General features: G+C 38.2%; 1 protein-coding gene across 1 annotated transcript in view; it reads left to right on the plus strand.

Annotated features, from left to right (window-relative positions):
• The window catches only part of LOC139441028 (teneurin-2-like), a 2,123,458-nt gene that overhangs the window by 95,380 nt on the left and 2,005,342 nt on the right, over window positions 1-22,736 (plus strand). The gene's annotated exons all lie outside the window — the stretch shown is intronic.

The raw sequence follows: 22,736 nt of genomic DNA on the forward strand, positions 1-22,736 counted from the left end.
AAATTCTTAAAGACTGCTTGAACAGGAGACCTACATTTTCCTTTAGCATGGGGCCTCAGAAATTATGTGGTCAGTCTTAAGGACAGATAATTATGGGCAGGATCACTGTAAGAAAAATGAGGAAATAATACAAGCAAAGGATTATTCAGGGGCTGTGAGTTCAATTTTGTTAAAGTAAAAGGTTTACAGAGATGCAAGAGTGCTTTTCCAAAGGAAAGGGAAAATATTAGGCACAGGCTCCAGCAGCCAGCATAATTCGTTTCTCTTCACTGACACCTGTCACCTGTCCTTCCAGGTGCAAAGTCATTAGTTCTAAAATAATATGAAGTTTGTGCCACTGCAATTTATAACATCTACATCTATCTGTCTGTATGAATTTTAATTACTGGGTTCTGATTTATACAGTTTGATCCAGGCTGTAAATGCTAATATCTTAAAGAAACAGGATTCATTTCATCAGGAGCTAGTTATGCAAATGAAATCAAATGACATAGGAAGAGAAAGAAGGAAAAGGAACACGAACAAAGCCCTAGGAACCTGTATTGATTTCTTGCTGTAGCTTTCTTCTTTCATATCCTACCTGAAAAGCCTTGCGACTTTCTCAATTGTGAAGGCAATACCTTTGATGTCCTCAACCAGGCTTCTAAGAGTTGTCATTAGTAGTACTCGTGCATAGTCAGAATCACCATTCTGTAGTTTACACACACATTCGAGTTATGGTCAACTCCTAAATATCTTGCACACAAATGTGGAACAGTGGGGAAGCAATAGGAAGACAGGGCATGCCATCCCTCCACAGAACAGGACAGATAGCGCTTATTTTAAGGTGAATTCACTGTATGGTTATGTCAGAGTCATTGTCCTATTGCAGCTCATCCTACAATGTAAATGATTTCAGGTAGTTTGCATTGATCTAACATAGGTATTCTGAGTAAACCGTACATTTGGACAGATAATTGTTCACACAGGGGCATGACAGAAACCTAGCCCGTTTCTTGTCAAAACCCAATCACATACAGTCAACTGCTCTCTGACAAGGGAGCAAAGGCCATTCTATGAAGAATGGATAGACTTTTCACCAGATGGAACATCATGCAGGATAAAAGGAAATTAGGCACTGAACCTACAGTGTAGGAACTTGCTTTGTCGGCTCAGGAAAACAGAGATTTGGACAATGGCTCCTCTGAGAGTGAAGTAGAAATGCAGAAAGCCCCTTTTTCATTTAAAAAGGGAAATAACCATTTAAGAGCCAGGAACATTGAAGGCCCACAGGACAGTTCCTTTTCTCCATAAAGGCAGACTTCAGAAAACTCCTCACTATGAGAAGTTTCCTTGGAGGACTGGATCTTAATCAGACCAAAGAGAACAAACTGGAAGTTTAAAGTGTTGGGAAAGAATGCCCCACATCCTCCACTTTCCATCGGGAATGACCCTTCCACTGGACTTGCGGGCTGCAGGCCCATTAGCTAATGGGAGCTCCCCATGACTGCATGGCCAAGTCTGTGTTGGCTCTGCGGCCGTCTCCCCGCACATTTCTCTGCTCTCCAACCTCCTTTGGAGAAATGTCTTGTTGATTGAGGTGGGTGACCGTGACTTCGGTCAGGAAGGACAAACCTGTCTAAGGGAGCCTGTGTGTATCTAGGCTCTTACAGATTCAGTGCTGAGAGGGTTGGGTTTTACATACACGTGCCTCGATTTGACTACTTGGGTTCCAGTCCTGGCTCCACTTTTCCCTGTCTATTTGGTCTTAGGCAATTTGCTTAACCTTCTAAGCTGTTGTTTCCTTGTCCTTAAATGGGGATAGTAACAATTCTAATTTATGGTAGCTTTTGTAAAAATTGGATGATACTATGTGAATAGAGACCATAGCTCAGTTTCTGACATCAAACACTCAATAAATATTATGTTTTTATCATTAAAGAGCAAACTTATCTCCAATGATGGGGGTGGATGCCTAACCTTTTCTTCTTTAAGTAATGGATCAAATCTATGACTATACTCTTTTTCAGGAATAAGGGTTCTGGCCACCATTCCTTGTTTCTTTGGAGTCAGCGTCTAGACTTTAGAGTGCCAGGAGACTCCCTGGAAGTCCCTATGGTGTAGGTGGGGATCAAACCCGGCTTCAGAGTACAATATTGTGATTCATGTGCTATGAAATATGAATTACTCAGTACACCAAAATGACCCTGGCCACAGTGAATAAGTGCATGCCTGAGACACCATGGTGCAATAAAGAGAGGGGTAAGATGATCCAGTCAGAAAGGACTTTGATATGGGAGGATGAGGATGAGAATGAAACCAGGGAAAGTAGAAATGGTGTTGACCAGTGTCTGCACCTTTGGATCAAGCTATACCTGAAAGTATTTAGGCTTTTCACTTAGATGAACCAACTTTTTTTTTTCCTTTAATCAGTTTGGGTTGGATTTTCTGTTACTTGGAAACTAAAGCATCTTAACCAATACAACATATGGCACAAGGAATTTTTTTAAGACCCAAAAGAGAAAACATATAGTAAACTGGTAAAAATCGAGTGAAATCTATAACACCCTGACACTTTCACTGTGCATTTTTTGTGCCATGATCATTTTTAAATATCGTCCTTTACCACCCAGATATTGTTAAAGAGGAGGTGATATGATATTACTATTTCTCACAAAGCTGTTGCTGAGCTACTGTTTTCCCACCTTGTCAAGGGGCCACCGAGCTGAAACCAAGCTGAGAGCCTCTAGGGTAGCTGCTCCCAACTCCGCTGTGAGAAAGCTCTTTCCAAACTGTGGGAAGAGGTGAAGAGGCTGGACCCCCATGACAGCAAAGTTCCTGTCGCCGAGAGCATTGCAGTGGTGTCCCTGGCACCTCTGGTCTGCTTGTGGACTTCAGGTCCCATGAGATAACAGGTAGACGAACCATACACACCGCTGGGGGACATGAGAGCTACTCTCGAGCAAAAGCTCCACTGACTATACAGAATTCTATTTTTACATGTTTTTTTCTTCAATGCCTGAGTCCAATCCCTATGGGAAAGGGTCAACATGTTTATATCTAAATAAATAAATCTCAATCAATACTTTTTTGATATTATATCACTCACAAAATTTTTGTTTTAGTTTTGTCTAAATCTATATGGAAATTTCAAATAATCACTACCAACACTTGTTCATATTTATTTAAGAAATATCACTATAACAAAGATGTAAAAAATATATATGTGTATGGTACTTCTAGGTGTACTTGCTTCCAGGCTTTTAAAAATGAATATTAAATGTTCTTCTGTCATTAAATGTAAAACTTTAAAAAATCTGGAATACTTTTTAATGTATGTATGGTTTTACCTTCATTTGTCTACAAAGCAGAAATGTGTGAGAGGCCATTGTGAATCTAAGTAAATAACAGAATTCTATTAGTGATTTTGGGATCAGGATAATGGAGTTCACCTTACACAGCCTTTCCCTAACATACTTTCTGGAAAAGAAAGATATATAATCTCATCATATGTATAATCACTTCTATAAATAATTATAACAGTTAAATAAGCTATCTTGTCCAGTTTTACTCCCATTAAATAGTTTTCACTTTAATATGAAGTTCGACTTAAAAATGCACCCTGAGGCAGCAGCACACTCATGTCAAAGTGGCCTCCAAGGGTGGCGGGACCTGGAGTCAGTGAATGGGTAGCTAATGCTGAAAATGTTCCCAGAGGCTACCTAGGTAGAATAAATATGTAGGGCTGGTAGAAGAATGAAAGAGAAACCACTCTCTCACTTTTTTTCTTTTCTAGTTCCTTTTCTTCCCCTCCCCCTCCTTGCCACCAGGGTCGCATGCTGAATGTGGCCCTCAGGAGGTGCCTTACCATTGGTCTCCAGCCTTAACCATCTCTTTTCCTGTTAAAATCGACTTATTCCTGTTTCCTTCTCTAAGCACCTTACAAGAAAACATGTATGATAGCATCTCTAATTCATTAGCTCACATGACTGTACAAATGGCTTAGGGTTTTGGTTGTTTGGGTTTCTCTTATTTTAAATATTGTGTCCTGGGAGTATATGCATCTTTCAGGGAGGAGTCTTTGGAGACTTGATGACAACGCCATAGATTAGATCAGGACTGGTGGGAATTTCCGAGACCTGGGAGAGTGATGTTTTATGAAAGCTGACAGGGAAGGAATCTCTTCTACCATTTGTCAGTCCGCCCCAGATAGACAATCTCCCTTCTGTTCACATGTACGATAAATCCTAATTCACAACAACTAAACTTTTTTGATGGTGTCACTTCATGTCTCCATGAAGTGAAAAAGAAGAAGAAGGAGAAAGAGAAGAAAAGAAGGAAATAGAATGGGACGAGAAGAGTAACATCTCTGCCTTCATAGGAACTCATGGCTCAGACACAGGGTCACTGAGATTTCAAACCCAGCATACTAGGAACAGCACAACACAAACCAAACACAAAATGGACATGACAAATTTGATTTTTTCTAGGCAAAGATTTACCAACCAAGGAATAGCTATTGTTCTAGGAGATTATAAATGCTACCATCACATGCTGGAGAAGATAAACAATCTTTCATTCATTTTGCTTTTCTATGTCTAAATTTAAACTGGAAAACTGCTTTCCATTTATGTGCATTTAAAGGTTAAATCCTATGAGCAAAGTAAAAATAAGCAATAAAAAATGGAGTTTCATTTAATAAGTGCTGCCAGACTTCTTCCTTGTCATTCCAATAGAAGTGATTCATTGCTTGGTGTGAGTCAAGACATTTGATCACTCTCAGATTATTTTTTGATTAATTATTTTATTTTTATTATTTTTTTTCCACATGCAAGTCTAACTCATTTAAATTATATCAAGGTCTTAGCTGGTTATACAATTTTCCTCCTTCAGATACTTTCTCCACATCAGGTGATTGTTCTTGGACAAATTTTTGCACATCCCGCAAGGAAATGGGAGAGGTTCTTGCTACAAAGGTTAGTGGATGAATCAGTAGTTAAATTACATGTATCTTCAAATATTTAATAGGCCTCTAAGGCACTGAAGTTCCCTGTGGATCTGTTACACTGCTATTATCAATTTTTGGTGGCTAATTTTCTTCTTCAAAGAAATGAAATATTTGCTGGCTTATGCAAAATGTGCTCAAACTTTCATTGTTGACATTTCCACTGGTGGAAAAACCAATGTAATTATTAGGATTATTCTTGGGTTTTACTAAATGGAATTGAAGGGTTTCAAAGGACCAGGATTTTCTTTGAAAGTTCAAAACTTTTCGGGGTACTTCTTAGATGAAATGTTCATTGGGGGTAATCACAATTAATGATAACGTGAAGAAAATGTGTATATATCATAGAGCAAAGAAGCTCAAATAAAATATTCTGGTTTAGCTGTTTATAGAAGTACCAACAATAAAAAGTTCTTAGGTCAATATCTTTTACTCATGACATAGACTTGATATGCACACTAGGCTAAAAGGTAATCATATAGCCTTTTCTGATAAGGAGTTAGATGGGGTTGGTGAAATACATTGATTAGTTATGATTTTTAGGGTCAAAATGATAGGAACCAAAGAAACTAGTGTAAAAGCAGCAGGTGCAATTCATTGGCTGATTCAGTCCAGGGGAAGGCTGACCAATCAACTGAAGGGGAACTGCAGGTACGCTGAAGCTGCCAGGCACGCCTGGAACTAGGACATCAGAGGTCGTTCGTATCATCCCAGCCTTTTACCTCTGCTTTCTCTCACTATAGACCAGCTTTGTCCAGAGATCAATGCTGAAAAAGAAACTGCTCTAGATAGTTTCAACAGAAGGATGTTTATTACATTTATTAAATCACTGATGGGTTACTGGGGAGGCTGAAAAAATAAAACATGCAGAAAAGTGCTGCCTCTCTCCTGACTGAGAAGTTTGCAAAAACCTGGAAGTCTTCACTGCAGCTACCCTTTGCAGACCCTTCAGCCTCTGTCCCACTCTACACCAGTAAAACCTGCGCCTCATACTGTGACTCTGTCCCCAGAGATTCAACTTTGAATTCATGTCTCATTCAAATACTCAGGACTAGCAGAGTCCAAAGCCTCCCCAGAACCCTGCCTAAAGGGAAGTGTACAACAGGTAGCTTTAGCCCTTCAGCCTCAGCAGAATAAGGAGAAACTCCAGGAGGTCTGAATGGACAAAGGATAGTGAATATTGCACCATCCACATTATGGTTGTGAATATGCCTGAGATGTTCTGCGTTTATAGTTTAGAGATTCAGCTGTGGGAAAAGGACTGACTCAGTGCTCTTGCAAGTTTTAAAATTCCCAGGGAGGGGCCTGAGAATTGGCCTCTTCTTCCATTGAATGAGCACTAGACCAATCAACTGTGGTCAGTGGAAAGGGTCACACTGTATAAAATGCTCATTCCTATGGTGCTAATGCTGATGGGAGCCATGGCTGCTGAAAAGGGGTGTTGGGTCAACAGTCCCATAGGTTTTCACTGTGTGTTCATGTGTGTTATGTGTATGTATGTGTATGTGTATGTATATAGATAGATATACATATATATGAATTTATCATTGATGTGTGTATGTATATAAATATTTAGATATTCAGGTATGTGAATTTAGATTCACAGTATTGAGTGGTGAATGCTAAGTAGGTGATAATGTCCTTACAGGAATTTGGAGTTCGGAGTGGGTATAAAAAAGATAAAAATGTTCTGCTGCTGAGGCTTCAAGTTGCATATTTCTCAGGCGAGGGTCAGAATATAAGAAAAGATGCCATCTGGGATTCATAACTGACATTTCCTAGAGGCAGAGAAGAATGGGAGAAATTTTGGAGAGGAAAACTTGAAGCCGAATTTTACCAGCTCTTGAACAAATGGAAAACTCTATGTTCTCTTCTAAGTAATGTATTATTCATGAAGACATTAAACACTATTTTTGAAGGTTAATCTAGGGGTGGTGTGAAAGACAGTGTGGAACAACTAGAATGGAGAATAATGCAAATATTCTGGGGATGAATTGATGCAATTGAACTAGGATTGTGCAGAAAGGAATGGAAAAAATGCTACAAAGAAACTATGTTTTGTATCAGTTTTAAAAGTAAAACATTTCTCATTTCACACTTTTTGGAAATGTATAAAACTTCTTAAGGTAAAGAAACATAAAAACATTTTTAAAACCTCCTTTTAATGCAATAACACTTTATATTGCTATATCTACTTATTAATAAAATGATATATTTGAGTTTGGAAAGCCAAGGAGAGTTATATAAGCCTAATTTTCCAAAGCAAATTTATGCAAGTTAAATTATTGAACAGGAGCTAACAGATCTTCCAATTAAAGAAGGGGGAAAGCAAAATCACTAGAAATTGGTTAGGTAATGAGTATACCCGCTTTCCATTTCCAAGGAAAGCAGACTTAGAAGCTGCATGAAATGTCATGATTTGTGACTTAAAGAATTTTGCCTGGCACCAGAAGGGAGACTTGAAAGGCTTGTGTTCTCTGTGATTAAAAGGACATGGAAGTAAACAGCAATGTACCCGAAATCTTGGCAACTGCTTCCATTACTTGCTCTCCATCTTTGCATAAGTGAACTCATTTCAAGATGGTTTTGCCCTCACGAGCCTCCTAAACTCATTTTCCCCTGCACTGTCTCTCTTCCTGGCCACCATTCAAGTGATCGGATGTGTTTTACATACAGCCTGGTGGGCAAGACCAGGGATGGAAGGCAGAGAAAAGATTCTCTGTTCTTTCTTGGCTACCCTCAATTTACCTTCCTGATGATAGGAATTAAAAATTAAGATGGTTTTTACCAGTCACGTTAGTTGTGTTTTTCCACTCTTGTTTTTTAACCTAGAGCATCATTCTGCAATACGAGCGTTTGTAACAGCGTGTTTCTTTGTTTTCTTAGAAGGGTACACGTGAACAATCAATACACAGTATTGACATGGAACGCTTGAGTCAGGGACTTTTTTTCAGATGCAGATTTCACTGGCAGGAAAGGCAACACGAACAGTTTCCTATCCAAGCACGTCTATACAGCAGCCGTGGTGGTACATTACAGAGCAATCTCTCTGAAGTCCCACGGGCCAAGGCGTCGGCTTGTTTACAAGGAACTGCTCTTCAAGTTAATTCTATAGCTGCGTTTCAGTATCATTCACTTGACCTTCGCTGAAAGTTATGCCTTACTCCAAATTTGATTAATTCCAGTGTGTAACTGTAAGATCTTACAGTTTTACCCCATATCATGACCCTAACAGAGTATCTGGAAAGGTTACTTTGTTTATATTAACTCCATAAGAAAGATGTCTAAATGTTTTTCAATAAATAAATGATTCACCTTTAGGTGAAATGTTAATTATACTGCCTAAAAAAATCAGTAGTCCCATGTACCAATGATTTGCTGTTTTAAAGCAACATTGATGATAAATTGTCCTTTATCTATGCTCAATGCTGTTCTTTTTATTCTCCCCCAAAATAAATTCAGAAATAAAATCATGGCCTCCAATATTTTTTAGCTTGATTCAGAATATAAATTCAAAGAGGCTTAAAGCCTCTATTTCAATTTGCCTTACTTATTCTCAGCACAACTTGAAATAAATGTGTTGTTTTTCATTTATATTTAAGGTCAGATGAAAGATAAGTTAGAATCTATTGCACTGGCAACAACCAATAAAGTATTTCACTGCACTCTGGGGAATACCTAGTACCTAATCAGACACAGTAAGAATCGGTGTCTTTAAGAGGTGACCATTTTGCGCTACGTGTATGCCCAACATCAGAAAATAATTTATACAATTTATTTGAACAGCGAAAGTTCATGTGATAGAGGATAATAGAATGATATAAGAGTTTAGGAACTCTTATAGCTGGGCTGCCTGGTATATTGGAGAATTGCAGCATTTTAATGAATAATATTCATCACGGGCCTATTTATGTTAAAAGTAAAAACGCTTTTAGTAACAAAAGGGCAAGTCCAGGTTTTTTTTCCATCTGCATCACGGATATAAATATTTTCGGATGCAAACTGTCTAAAATGAGTGAGGCAAAAATCAGTGGCTAAATGCCTTCTACCCAATGCTCTCAACATGTTGTCATTTAATAAACAAATCCAACAAATTTTCCTCAGAAAATTTCTGATCTTCAAAATTATATTTTATATACAATTTAATGCGAAATTTCAATAGTTTTAATGGTATGAATTTGATGTGTTTTAGCGGTATAGTTCCCACCACAATCAAGATGTAGAATATTTTCATTATCCCAAAAAGTTCCTTTATGTTCTTTTGTGTTAATTACAGCTCTCATTCTCCACCCCCGGCAACCACTTACTGCTTTGTAGCCTGAGCCTTAGACTTGGGCATTTCTTAGAATGGCGTGTAGAAATAGAATCATTACATATGTAGTCATTTGTTCCTGATTTCGGTTATTTAATATGATGCTTTTGATGTTTATCCATGTTGCGTGTGTTAGCAGTCTGTTCCTTCCCCGCCCCCCTCCACCCCCCACGAATGTCATTCGTTGTTTGCATGTGTATTTTCATTTCCGTGTGGCATAGAAGTGTTGACCGTGGATATTTTTGCCCTGTTCCTGATCTTAGTATGAGGTGAGCTGTAGGCTGTTAGATATCTTTTATGGTACTGAGGAAATTCTCTTCTATTTATAGTGTACTGGGTTTTTATTATGAATTTTGACAAATATTTTTTCTGAATCTGTTAAGATGGTCATAAGAATTCTCTTCTTCTTTTTTGATAACGGTGAATTACATTCATTCCTGGAATATCTTTTAATTGCTTATGATATTGTATTCTTTTCATATATTGCTGGACACATTTTCTTAAAATACGGTAATAGATTTTTTTGTCTATGCTTATGAGGTATATTTGTAATTCTTTTTCTTTTAATGTCTTTGGTTTTAGTTATGAAAGTAATGCTGGCCTCCAGGTTTTAAGTGTGAGTTAAACAACTTTTCTCAGGATTTTCTCAGTTCCATTTTTTTTTATTTCCATACTTAGCATAGGTAGACTAGAAAGAAATGATATCCTCTTCTAGATTCTGGAAGAATTTGTGAAAAATTGATATTATCTCTAGTCTTGTGGGAAAGTTTTTAACTATTAATTCTGTTCCTTGAGTGAGCTTCTGTAGTTTGTGCTTGCAAACAATTTTATCTCAAGCTGTGTGATCCATTACTGGCATAAAGTTGTTCGTATACTCCCTAATTATCTTTCTAACATCTGTGGGATTAGACACTGTCCTGCTTTCATTCCTCACATCGGTAACGTGTGCCTTCTCGCTCTTCTCCATCACAACCAGGCGTCTGGTGTCTTTCTTTTGTTGTTCTTTCAATGAACCAGCTTTTGGTTTAATTGATTTTCTCTGTTGCACTTACTGTTTTTTATGTATTGATTCCTACTGTTACACTTATTTTCTTCCTTCTGCCTCCCGAGTTTAATTTGTTCTTTTGCCTGGGTTGAATTTACCCTTTGTCTTAAGTTTTTGAAGTTGGAATTTGAAATCATTAGCCGAACCCTGTCATCTGTTCTAAAATGCATTTAAAGCTATGCGTTTCCCTGTGTGCACTGCTTTTACTGCAGTCCACAAATTCTGGTATTTTATGTTTCAATTTTTGCTTAGTTCAGAATATTTTCTGACTTTCCTTTGATTTCTTCTTTGACCCATGAGTTATTTATAAAGTGTTGTTTAATTTCCAAGTATATTGGAGGTTTTCCAAACAATTTTTTTGTTACTGAATTCTAATGTAACTCCGCTGTAGCCATAGAGTGTATTTTCCAGGATTTCAACCTTTGTAAGTGCATGAAGTCTTGCTTTATGGCCCAGCATGTGGTTTATCTTGGTGAGTATCCTGTGGACAGGTGAAAAGAGAGCACCTTCTGTTCTTGTCGCGGGGCGGGTTTTCCAGATGGCATCGAGTCAGGGTGTTGATAGTGCCGCTACGTCTTTCACATACTTACTGGCTTTGTGTCTACTTTTCCGTCAGTTACTAAGAAAGGAATATTCAAACTTCTAACTAATTCCCAAGGAAGTCAAACAAGGCTTTACCTCAGGTATAATAGGCAAGATACCTAGATGCTTCAAGATGTGAATAAAAATTCAATAGGCTATTAACCAAAAAAAAAAAAAAATGGAATCCTAGAATAAAATATATTAGTATTTCAAGTTAACTGAAAAAAATTATAAAATTTTACCTATTTTATAAGTATTTTTAAAAAATGTTTTTGTTCACAGATAAGACTAAGAACATATTAGAAAAATGGGATTTGGAGTATTCATGTCAATTTCCTACTTTATTATCTTGTTAATGCTGTTTTACTTCACCTTGTGTAATAAAAGAATAATTAAAGTTTGAATTCAGTATGCTGAGGTAATGATAAGTATCTTGATGGATCCAGCATTTAATTACAAAAGAAACCCTACTTTTTTGTGAAATGTGAAGTAGGTATGAAGAAAGAGAGAACTGGGAAATTAACATTACAGCCAGTTCAGGAAGAACCTTGGAGGCATGCTAAGGGCTTGGTACTTTACCCGGATGGCAACAGGAATCATCGAAGGGGTTCGGGAGTGAATGACGGGATGACATATGGGATTTGTCAGGACCACTTTGGCAGGAAAAGAGGAGCATTGAAAGCAGAGACAATCCATTTAGTATTTATGCGAAGTTCCTGTGATTTTCCTGCAGGTCACTGAAAATCTAGATCGGAGGGGGTTGCTTGAACTTGGGGAAGGATTTCTGAAAAAAATTAATTTGGGGATCTTTGTTATGTGAATAATTAGAGAAGGGAGTTCCGATAAATTTAGGCTTGATGATAAGTTGCACTAGAAATCAAGCTGGAAAAAACCAAAAGAATTCTTAATAAGAGATAGGTAAATCTTTTGTTAGGTTTTAAATATATGAAGTTTGAGTTGCCTCTGGAACTTTTCGGTAGAATTTCAGTGGCCAGCTGAAAATAGAGCTTTATGGCTTGATGCTAAATACTAGAAATGGATAATATATTTCAAAGAAGGAGAACAGGAACAAGGATAGTAATCTTGGCAACAGGATTGGGACAGAAGTGACAGGGAATGGTTTAGGCAGGAGACACTTGGCTGTGTCAAGTTCACCCACATCACAGTGCCCATTGGCAAGCAGGGTAACTGGCTCTGTTAATGAGAAGCAAAATTCTATCTAATTCATCTCAGCTATTTTGGACCAGGGTGAAATAACATGAGTCATCCCAGGCTTTCATTTCTGGAGTTATTTCTAATTTGAAATGATCTGGCTTTATGTTTTGGGCCCAATCTCAAAGAGTTGTTTTTTTTTTTCTCCCCCCATATTTAATGATAGGAAATGATATAATCCAATTTTCTCTAAGTTAAACCTATTCATCTAGATCTTCCAAGCCTTCTTCCTTTTCCCCTCTCCCTCAAAAAGATAATTTTACAACAAAAGTAGGTATGAACCCGAGGGTTTGCATCTTTGAGCTGCTGAATGATTGTGGATAAGCATCGTTAAGTTGAAGAATTCATGACATTGTGGTTTTTCCGCTGAGTGACTCTCGTTTTTTTCAGATGGTTTAGAGAATCCGAGCTCATTCTCATCTCCCTGGTACTCGACAACCACATCAGCAAAGATAAGCCTTTGTTGAAAGTGCTGGAGTCAAGAGCGCATTGATCTTTCATAGTGGAAGCAATTTCCTGTTTTCAAAACTTGTAATGAGATTTTAAAAATACAAACAAATCTAATATATCCACAGTAGAGATTACAGAGTTGGATGAATGCAGACAAACTGATGTTTAAACTATTGTAACCTTCTCTAACATTCTATTGTTGATGTGCCAGCCGTTTTTCCCCGCTTGGAGTGGAGAGGATCTAGAATAAATACAGAAGTTTCCTAAAAGATGTGGCCTACAGCTGATACCTATATGTAATTTATATTCATCGGAGAAAGGAAGACCCTATCTTTTAGTCTCTAAAATATTTTCAAGATTAATTTGTATTTTAAAATATGAGAAAAAGAAATTTGTTCTTTCTAGGGGACTCATGTTCTAATGCTTTGGTTTGTGCTGTGAAAATACTCAGGACCAATTCCTGCCCCCTCCCCCCCAATAGAAGATATATGTTGTTATTTAGCAATTGAAAGACTTCTGGTATACTAAAACCTTAAGAAAATTTTTAGATTTTCAACTCGAAGATTATTTTCTTTCAGAATTCAGCACTATTACCACCTCTACCAGTAATAATAAAGCTATGGTCACATTAAAAATGGTTGATATACACCATCCATACTTCAAGTTATCATATGCATTAGAATTCATCATGAAATAAAATGAGGAAGACTATTCCTACTATATATATGCAATATTGAGCAACCCCTTTGCACACCCCATACTATCTACTTTTTTTAAATTCCCAGTGGGGTCATCACACTTGCTGAGGCCTTTGCTACTTAACCGCTGGCCCAAGGAAGGTGTTTCCTTGAGGGTCTCCCCGTTGCCTTCCAGTCTATTCCCTCTACCTGACATATCTCTGTCAGGTTAATATTCCCACAAGACTATCTGATTGTTTTCATAGGACAGGGTGGCCTGCCTGTCATGAGTTTTGCTGTCTAGAATCTAGGAGAGAGAAACATCTGAAGTGAGATATAAGAGACTAAATTGGTCCAGGACTGAAATAGTAAACAGTTGATTATTGATAGTCAAAGAGGAAGTATGTTTCCTCGATGACTTATATTTTGCTTTCCAACTTACTGAATCTCCTCCACCAAAAAATTAAAAAGAAATTTTAATTTATTTAACCATGTTCCAGGAAGATTGTACTTCCTAACGATGATAGTTGAACTTCAATCCTTAACCTCTGCTGCTGCTCTGGTGCCCTCTCTGTACACTAACACATCCTTTCATTTAACCATCAAGTCTGAGAGCTCTCTGCATGGACCTTATACTTCCACCACTCTGGCCCTTTGCTTATGGAGTATAGTGTTGTCTTATGCTCTATGGTTTGCAAAAGCCTATGCATCTGATAGGGGAGCGTCAACTACTTCCATGCATGTTCTTCTGGCATCGTCAGGCAGAAATAGCAGGTTGGTGTTTTTGTGCTTTATTCCTATCATCGGTGCAAACCCACACACTACAGCCAAGTGTAGTTCTAAACCATACTAATAGGGATCCAGTGAAACTGCTGATCCTGCTTATTCCTTATATTCAATAAACACTCACTGAAGGATTATCGCCTTTTATAAGGTACGGTGAATGTACAACGCTAACAAGTACTGAGCTCCTGCTTTCTCTAAGGCACAGCACTCAGGACTTGTCCTGCATCACATTATTTTTATTAATCCTCAAAAAAAGCTCTCAAAGGTGAGAGTTATTACTTTCATTGAAAAGATGGTGAAACTAAGGACCATAGCGGCTAAGACGTTTACCAATGCCACCCAGCCGGGACCTGGAGGGGACCACTGGACACAAAGCAACACTGCCCTTCTCTGCTCCACATCTCGCTTGTTGCTCAGGAGTTCGAAGTAGCAAGGACTTTAAACGATCCACAGGCCCTGGGGGACCATGTGACTTGCCCAGGATCACTGGAATATAAGGCACAGCTGAAACTGAGTAAAAGATTTCTTAAGATCTATGTTTTTTAAGTAAATTATTCCATTTGTTGCATATTTAATTATTAAACAATAATTTATTGAATTCTTCAATTCTGTGTTTTTTCATGAGCTATCACTGCCACAGGGATGTCCTTCAGTTAGTGATTTTACTTTGTGATGTCAAGTTTTAGCCAGAAAAGTGCAATTTTGCATGTTTTTAAAGATAACTGTGCCTTGCTTTTAGGCCTGCACCCATGTGTAATTGCATAAAATTCCCACTAGAAGTCAGGAAAAACAGTCCACTTTATAATGTAACATTACTCCAGGAACTTTATAATGCGCCATTATTAAAATCTGTATCCATAGCTCCATTTGTCCAAAGTGAGTAGCTCTGTTTGAGCTTTATTACGTTTTCAGGCTAAAGGAAACACACAAAGCAACGATGTAGTGTGCAGCGTGGGATGGCCAGCGCCAGCGCGAACTGGACCTGCCAGCTAACCCCGATTCCCCACCTGTGAGTCCAACAAATAAATTATGACTGTTGGCACAAGGTTTATATGATTATTTTTATAGCTCACAATTTACAGTCCTGGCTGTCCTTGAGAGGCATGGTGTATTTGCTACCGTCTCCTCCGGGGAGGGCCCATCCAATGGCAACTTGGCATCAGCACTCAGAGAAAATTCAGGATCATTCTACTATATTTCACTTCCCAAGAAGCATTACTATTCTTCATCGATTGTGTACAGAGGATTAATTATGCTGTCACTTGGTGCGTTTATGTCCTTGGTGGTTGTGTTGGCTCGCTGACTTTAAAATGGTCACTGTTTGTCCTGCAGTGGGACTTGCCTGCTACTAAACCGGCGCTGTCTGTGTTTCAAAACACCCAGTAGAAAAAGTCTTGATCAGCTTGTTATTTTTAACTCTTTAAGGAAAACTGGGTTGATGTATTTTTCACTAAATTAACAGCTAGTAGCACACAGTGATTAAGAGCTGAAATGTTTAGGCTTTATTCCCAACTTTACTTAACCCCAATCCCACCCCATCCAACCCCAGTTCCACCCTCATCCCCTGCCCCAACCACAAGCCCTTCCAACCCCACCCCCAGCCCCAGCCCCACCCCAAACCACCCAGCAAAGTTGGGAATCACTGGCTCTGTGAGGAGGGAGGGAAAACCCTTACTCAAACATTCTGCACCTGAGTGTCCTCGACTTTAGAAACATGGGTAATAATAATGTCCACATCAGAGTGAGGAGAGGAGTAAATAAGATAAAGCAAATCACGTAACAGACTGTCTAGTAACTGACATTCAAAAATGTAGCCATTGTTTTTAAACCATTATTATTACACAGGGTTGCAATATCGGGATTACGTAAATATATAGTCACCAGAGCAGTGGTTGTAAGCTTTTATTTTTCTTTTCCTGCTTTATAATGATCTATCTTGGAGCTTAATTTCTGCTTATCTATTTATATGGTATAGCTACTCTCTTTTCAACAGAACCAAGTGACTACCATTCAAAATATTCCTTCTTGGATATTTTTCCCTTCCTAGTATCTGATGGAAAGACTACGCTCAAATAATTTTGAACTTTACAAGTGTAGGCCAGTGATTAACTTTGAAATATGGTTGTTTCTATCCATTCATATCATTTAAATGGGTTCCTTTGGATGCAACCGACATCATCAAATCAATTTAGCTCCCTCTCCCCGATTCGGGAGCAAACACTGGGATTTCTGAATGGGACAATAATGTAATACATCTTATCTCTGCGTCGTTAGCACAGAAGCCCCATAATGCATGCTGTTTCATCACTTCCCTGTAGTCCAGGAATAACCGTTTTCCTTCTTCAGGCCTTGCCCTGAAGAAACTGGGGTGGTCTTTTTAAAACTAAAAATTGAATCATATCACACTGGCTGTCTCACTTTGGAAAAACACACACACACAGCCTCCTTAGCGCTGTCTGCATGGCCCTCCCTAAGTCGATTCCTGCCTTCCTCTGTGATCCATTCCCTGCCTCTTTCTGTCTTGAACACTCAGTTCTAGTCCCGTTCATCTTCTTGCTTTTCAAAGGCACTAAGTTCATATCTGAGCCAGGATCTTTGTACTTGTTCTTTCTTTTTTTTCTAGAAGGTTCTTCCTCAGGTTTGCAAATACCTTCTAAAGCACTGTCTTCTAGGTTTATGCCAATGCATCATCCCTATTGAAATACTTTTCTGACTACCCTTTTGTCACAACAGCCCCCCACTTTTATCTTTCTCAATCTCTTACTGTGTTTTGCTTCATGATATTTATCACTATTTGAAATTTTAGTAATTTACTTATTTATGTATCTGTTATCTGTCCCTCCTGCCTGAGTGACTATGCTGTAGGAAAGCAAAGATTTTGACTATTTTGTTAATGGCTGTCTCCTTACATCCCAGAGCTTAGAACAAGGACTGGCTTAGAGAAAGGAGGTAGTCGAGATTATGAATGAACTAAAAAAAGAGCTGATCGTGTGTAAACTCAGACATGTGTAACCCAAATGTTTATTATTGCAAATGCAGAAAACAATGTCTTGTCTTATAGTTAGCTTGTTTTTTTTTTAATGAGAATGTCATTCATTCCTTTTATTCTGATGGACCTATTTGCTCCTGCAAACGCCATGTAATGAATAAACCTATTATTATAAAACTACATTTTATGACAAAATCCATTTAAAACCTGCTGAATGAAAATTAAGAGCCATGGATCTTTTAAATCATTTAAATCATTTTAGTACTTCCAAAGTTATATTATTCACCTATATAATACCCCAAATCTGACCTACTATTTCAGTAAAAGTCAATGAGATTCCCTCTTACTGAAACAGTATTTTATTCTCTTCCTGACTTTTTAAAATACATTGTGGGAATGTGAACTATTGTGACTATGATATCTTATTCATGTGGCCGAATTTCAATTAGAACTTTGAATTATGGAGAATGAAAAAATAATTTGCATCTGGTTCAACACAGTGAGCTGAGGTCAGAGTATCCAAATGTGGAGATTCACTATAATTGAACTAAAGGAGTTTCTTGAGAACAAACCAGGAAGACAGAATGAAATTCGTACTAAACATGTGACCTTAAGCTATGACTATGAACATGATTACTCCACTGTCCTGCTCACACAGTCATCCTGAACTGTGGAACAACTAAGTACTCTTTCTGGAAGTTATGTCTCCCCAAGGTTAAATTACAGGTCCGTACCTTTATAATACATTCATTACACACCTTTCAATGAGAAACAGTACAATCTCTAGCAAAATCTTAAATAAAAAACTCCTTTCATTAAAGAAGATTTTGAATAGACCCAAAATCTGGGTGAACGATTATCTTATATTTTTCCTATGCCTCAGACAAAGAGTTGGGAATAAAAAATCAGCAATCCCTGAACATTTTCAATCAATGTATATTAGGTGGTTCCTCCAACACTTACCTAACTAGAGCAGGTCTCTCTCCTTAACTTTAGAAAGAGGGACGGACCTTCCAAGATTAGCCACGCATTGTCAATCTTCTCCCAATATGGTCTACCCTTAATGAAATATCTTGCTCAGTGTCTTCACATGTGTTTTTCTTTATTGTCCAACTAGACAATCGACATTTAAAAATATATAATCATGATATTTTAGTATTTTTTAATTTTTCAAAATGCCTAGCATAATGAGGGACTCAGAGTAGAACTAATCAAACAAAAAAAGCATGATTCTGTTCAATCTAGGCCATAATACAATTGAGTCGTCATTTATATTAGAATACCAAAGGAAGGAGCCTAAATTATATACTCTTTGATTACCTATTTTAGGCACAAGTTTCCAAATTCCAAATTCTAACCAACTGAGCCTTTATGGTTAGGGCTTACTCACTTTTTTAACTGCAATGACTAAAATAGTCCTTGAAATACGAAGTCTTCAGTAAATATTAGTGGAATAAATGGATGAAGGGATGAATGTTTTCTGTCTTCACAATCATGAGAATTTTACTGATGCACTTAACACTATGTATGTACAGCATATGTCCCCTTAATTGAGAAAATAAATAAACAACCTTTTGTGGTAAGATCACATTTTCAATAACATATTTTAATGCACTTACTCAGTATTAACCTGCATATAAAAATATGTAAATATTTTGGAAAACAGATGACATCTTAAAATTCATTTACAAGGGCGATCCAAAACAAGTAAACAAACATATAAACAGAAATGGAATTATCTTCTGGAGAGTGGGCCCCTTATAAGACAGGCTTCCCCTGCTAGGTGTATGTTCTAGGAACCCATCTGTATCAGGGTACCAGCTGGCAGTGTAGTGAGAGGCTGCGTTTGGGTTTACGGAAATGTTTTTGGAGGACCCTTTCATTCTGTTTGCCCATTTCATGATGGGTGACGTATGAGTGCACCTGCCTACACCACGCTGAGTGTTCAGCAGTTTTGGACCAGAAATGGCATGACCCTTGTGCCCCACCCTCCCTAATCACCTGACCTCACCCTAAGTGACTTTGTTGTTGTTGTTTGAAAAAAGTCCTCAAAGGGAAATGTTTTGTTGATGTGGAAGAGGTGAAACAAAAAATGGCAGATGCACTAAAAGGCTCAAGATTGATGAGTTCAAAAACTGTTTTGAGCAGTGGAAGAAACATCTCAATAGGTGTACTGCATCACATGGAGAGTACTTTGAAGGTGATGGAAGTTTAAACATGTAAGAATAAATACACAGTTTTTTATAAATGAATTCTTTTTTGGGGGGGTTGCCCCTTGTATACATGTAACATAATGGTGTTAAATTATTTTCCTCTCTATCGAGGCTGTCAATCGGTCTATACTTTGCGTGTCATATGGACGTGTGTTGGAGTTGAGAGAATGTGGTCATTGGCTATACACTGATCATCAGTCTCCTGTCATAATTGTAGCTGTAACCATGGTTATTGGTACCATTGGCACTGGTAGTATGAAATAGGGATGGTACCCAGGGAAAACGACTCCTTTTCTGAAAATGCCTCTACAATTCAGAGAGCCAATCCAAATATTTGCCATTTTGTGTTCCTTACATAGTTCCGAGAGATAGTTATTTTTAGATGATATTAATTTGAGAGCAGCCTGAGGCCAGTCCGGTGGCACCTGCCTTCAGGAACAAGGCCAGGTTCATAGGCGTGTGACAGTATAGTGGCACAGACTGCCACACTTTAAAAGTACCCCCATTTGGTTTAAGGCTCTGCTGTCAGTATTTTGAAAATCTTCCTGCTTTTGCACAAGCACCCCTCAAGTTTCCTTTTGCACTGGGCTCTACAATTTAGGAAACCAGTCTTGTTCAGCTGCCTTAGTACAGGAATTCACAAAATAATTTTACCTCGGTTATTGCTTATTGAATTAGTTTTCTTCTGAGAAATATCCAGGCAGACTAAACCTTTCCCAAATACAGGTTTATGTTAGTCAACGCTCCCTTTGACCCCATCTCCAAGGGACATAATGTCTGACTCTACTGGGCAATGGCTGCTGTGTTGTAGTCTTGTGTGTCTTTGAGTCCACCTGTGGATTAGCCCTTGTTATCGTTATTTTTTATCAGAAGATTTAGTATAGGGTACTTTCCTTCATTGGCTAATTTTCTCCTTCAGATTTTGACCAAGGCTATTAATTCAATTATTTATTCAAATAGGTATAACAAAATTGCAAAGGTCACAGCCACCTGTCCCAGGTTCTAGCACATTCTTCATGCAGCAATTGCAACACAACCCCTTGATCAAAAGAAATGCCCCAACCTGATGCTGCTCCGGCTCTTGCCATTATTCCTGTTGTACCATTTATTTTCTCTGTCTTTTGCCATCTAGAGTTCTATGCTTTGAGTCGCTAAAGGGGCTTTTGTGAAAGCAGGAGAGATGCATTTATGTCATACAGAGGCTGCCTGCTAATTACTAATCTGACAGGGTGTAATAACAATACAAAAGCATTGGCAAGGAGAAATAATGAGGGGAATATGCAATTGTTTTGTGAAAGAATTTCTTTCCTTGAAGGCGAAATCTGCACATTTACCATCTGCAACAAAGGGGATGTTGAACTACGTAAGTGAATTACCCCAGCTTGTGTGCAAGTGTATATGGGATAGGATGAACTTGAAATGACATTATATAATTTCATTATTGACAAAAAATACAAATAAAGAACCCTAAAAGGCGTGACTGGTATAGTGAACTCCAAAGATGTATTTTCAAAAGGCTGCAGTAAGTCATTCAAGAAATCAAATGCGATGTAAAGTAATATAAAATTTCCCACGTTAAAAAATATGTATCATATGAAGTTTTTATTACTCTTCAAATTGCATGTGAGCCAAACAACTGGAGTACACTCTAAGGAAAAGGAATCTGTACATTAACCCTCCAGCCTAAGAGTGAGAAAGTTTGTTACCAACAGCACATTTTCCAAGAGGTAAAATAATCTGGAAGAGGAGCCTGGTTTAACTTTTAGAGTCAGTCTTATTGGAAGTGGCCATGGAGTTCGAAGGTTTTCATGCCAGCCTCAAATTTAATATTGAGTGCTTACCTTAGTTTCTGTAAGTGCCTTTTAAGGATTTCCAAGAAAAAAGAGAAATAGTTACTCCTTTACCCAAAAGTTGCCATTTAACTGGGGGATAAAGCTATGTACTTCAAAACTATAATATTTCTCTACTCTTACAAGTAAAGTTTTTTTCTTTAAATATTCAGAATGCCAAATAACCCAAAAGGATATTCTGGTACCATGAGAAAGAATGTACCCTTAGCAATATGGAGACACAGACTTGTAGTAATCCTAATGGGTTTGTGAATTCCAGCACCTAGTGATGTCACCGTCCGTCATCAGCCTGGAGCTCTCACGGGGCTGCAGAGAAGTAACCGTCACAAGATTGTGCTGTAGGCTGGGGCTGGGTGGCTGAACAAAGACTAAATCAATAAGGTCGAGGCCAGGCATGTTTAGGAAAAAGAAGGGCATTACATCACATAGGCAGTGACACAGAAAGGCTTTGTTAGCCTGCTTAGGGTAATGCCACTTATTTTGTTGTAAGTGAAGTTCAGTTGCCTTAAAAGACATCAGCTGTCATGTCATAAGGAAGGAAAAATAACAATTTTTAGCCAATTTCTTTAAAAACTCATGATTTAGAAAAAATAGAGTGGTTTCTCTCTGTGGATTATTTCACATATTCTACAGAGAGACATTATCTTCCTTTTCAAGTTAAAGTGCAGTGGTCAAAAGCATTCCAGTGAGAAGCCAGGTCTGTAACAATTGGTTGAAAACCGAATATTAGTATCTTATAGAAACCTTCTACTCCATGGTCTAAAGGTTCTTTGCCTACATTATTTTGGTTGCTGTCTAGGGGAGTCCCGTGACAATGTATATACATATACAGTCCCTATTTTACAGAAATGCAGACATGGTAAGAGGCAGGATCAAAGCCATTGTGTGTGTCTGTTCAACAGCAGTGTGATAATGAGTGAGCAGCACGATGCATGACTTAGTGATGATGTTTTGGATTTAGATGTAATAGAAGAAAAATATTGCTAAAAATAAAACTGACCACAGCTTAGTTTAATGTTTCTCTCATGGAATTTCCGCCCTCCCTTTTCATCTGACCTACTCCACAAGTCTTCTATTCTCTCAGCCCACCTCAGAGCTTACTTCTGCCTCTTGGTTTTCCACAAACACTTCCCACTGAAGTAAGTTTGTTCCCCTCTCAGCCCTTAGATCACATTCCCAAGAGGAGAAAGCCGACTGGCTCAACTCAGATTTCTGAATGCTGTCATGCGTAAATCCTGGTCACTGCCATTATTTAATTGTCTTTGAGTCACATCTATGCTGGGCCCAGTCAGCTTGCGCTGAATTTGAAGGGTCACATACCAAACATTGCTGCCTCAATGTGACCTTTTCAGCAGGTCTGTGGGATGAGCATGGACACCTAGAAGAAGCAAAGGGCAAACCACAGAGAAATGGACAACGAAGGGTACATATCTTTCTTGATATTTACAAGGGCGAAACTTGAAATAGGTTTGTCATATTTTAAAATGATACCACATTCGAAGATATGCTGCTGTTAGGAATGGCCAATCACATGTTCCATTCAGTGCTCGACTTTCATTTGCTAGCGAGAGAGCTTGCATGCCCACTCAGATAAGCTCAGTACAGAAAGTTCTGAAATGCAATCGTGTCTAATCCC

Source organism: Desmodus rotundus, chromosome 6 (assembly GCF_022682495.2).
Source record: "Desmodus rotundus isolate HL8 chromosome 6, HLdesRot8A.1, whole genome shotgun sequence".
Taxonomy (NCBI): Eukaryota; Metazoa; Chordata; class Mammalia; order Chiroptera; family Phyllostomidae; genus Desmodus; species Desmodus rotundus.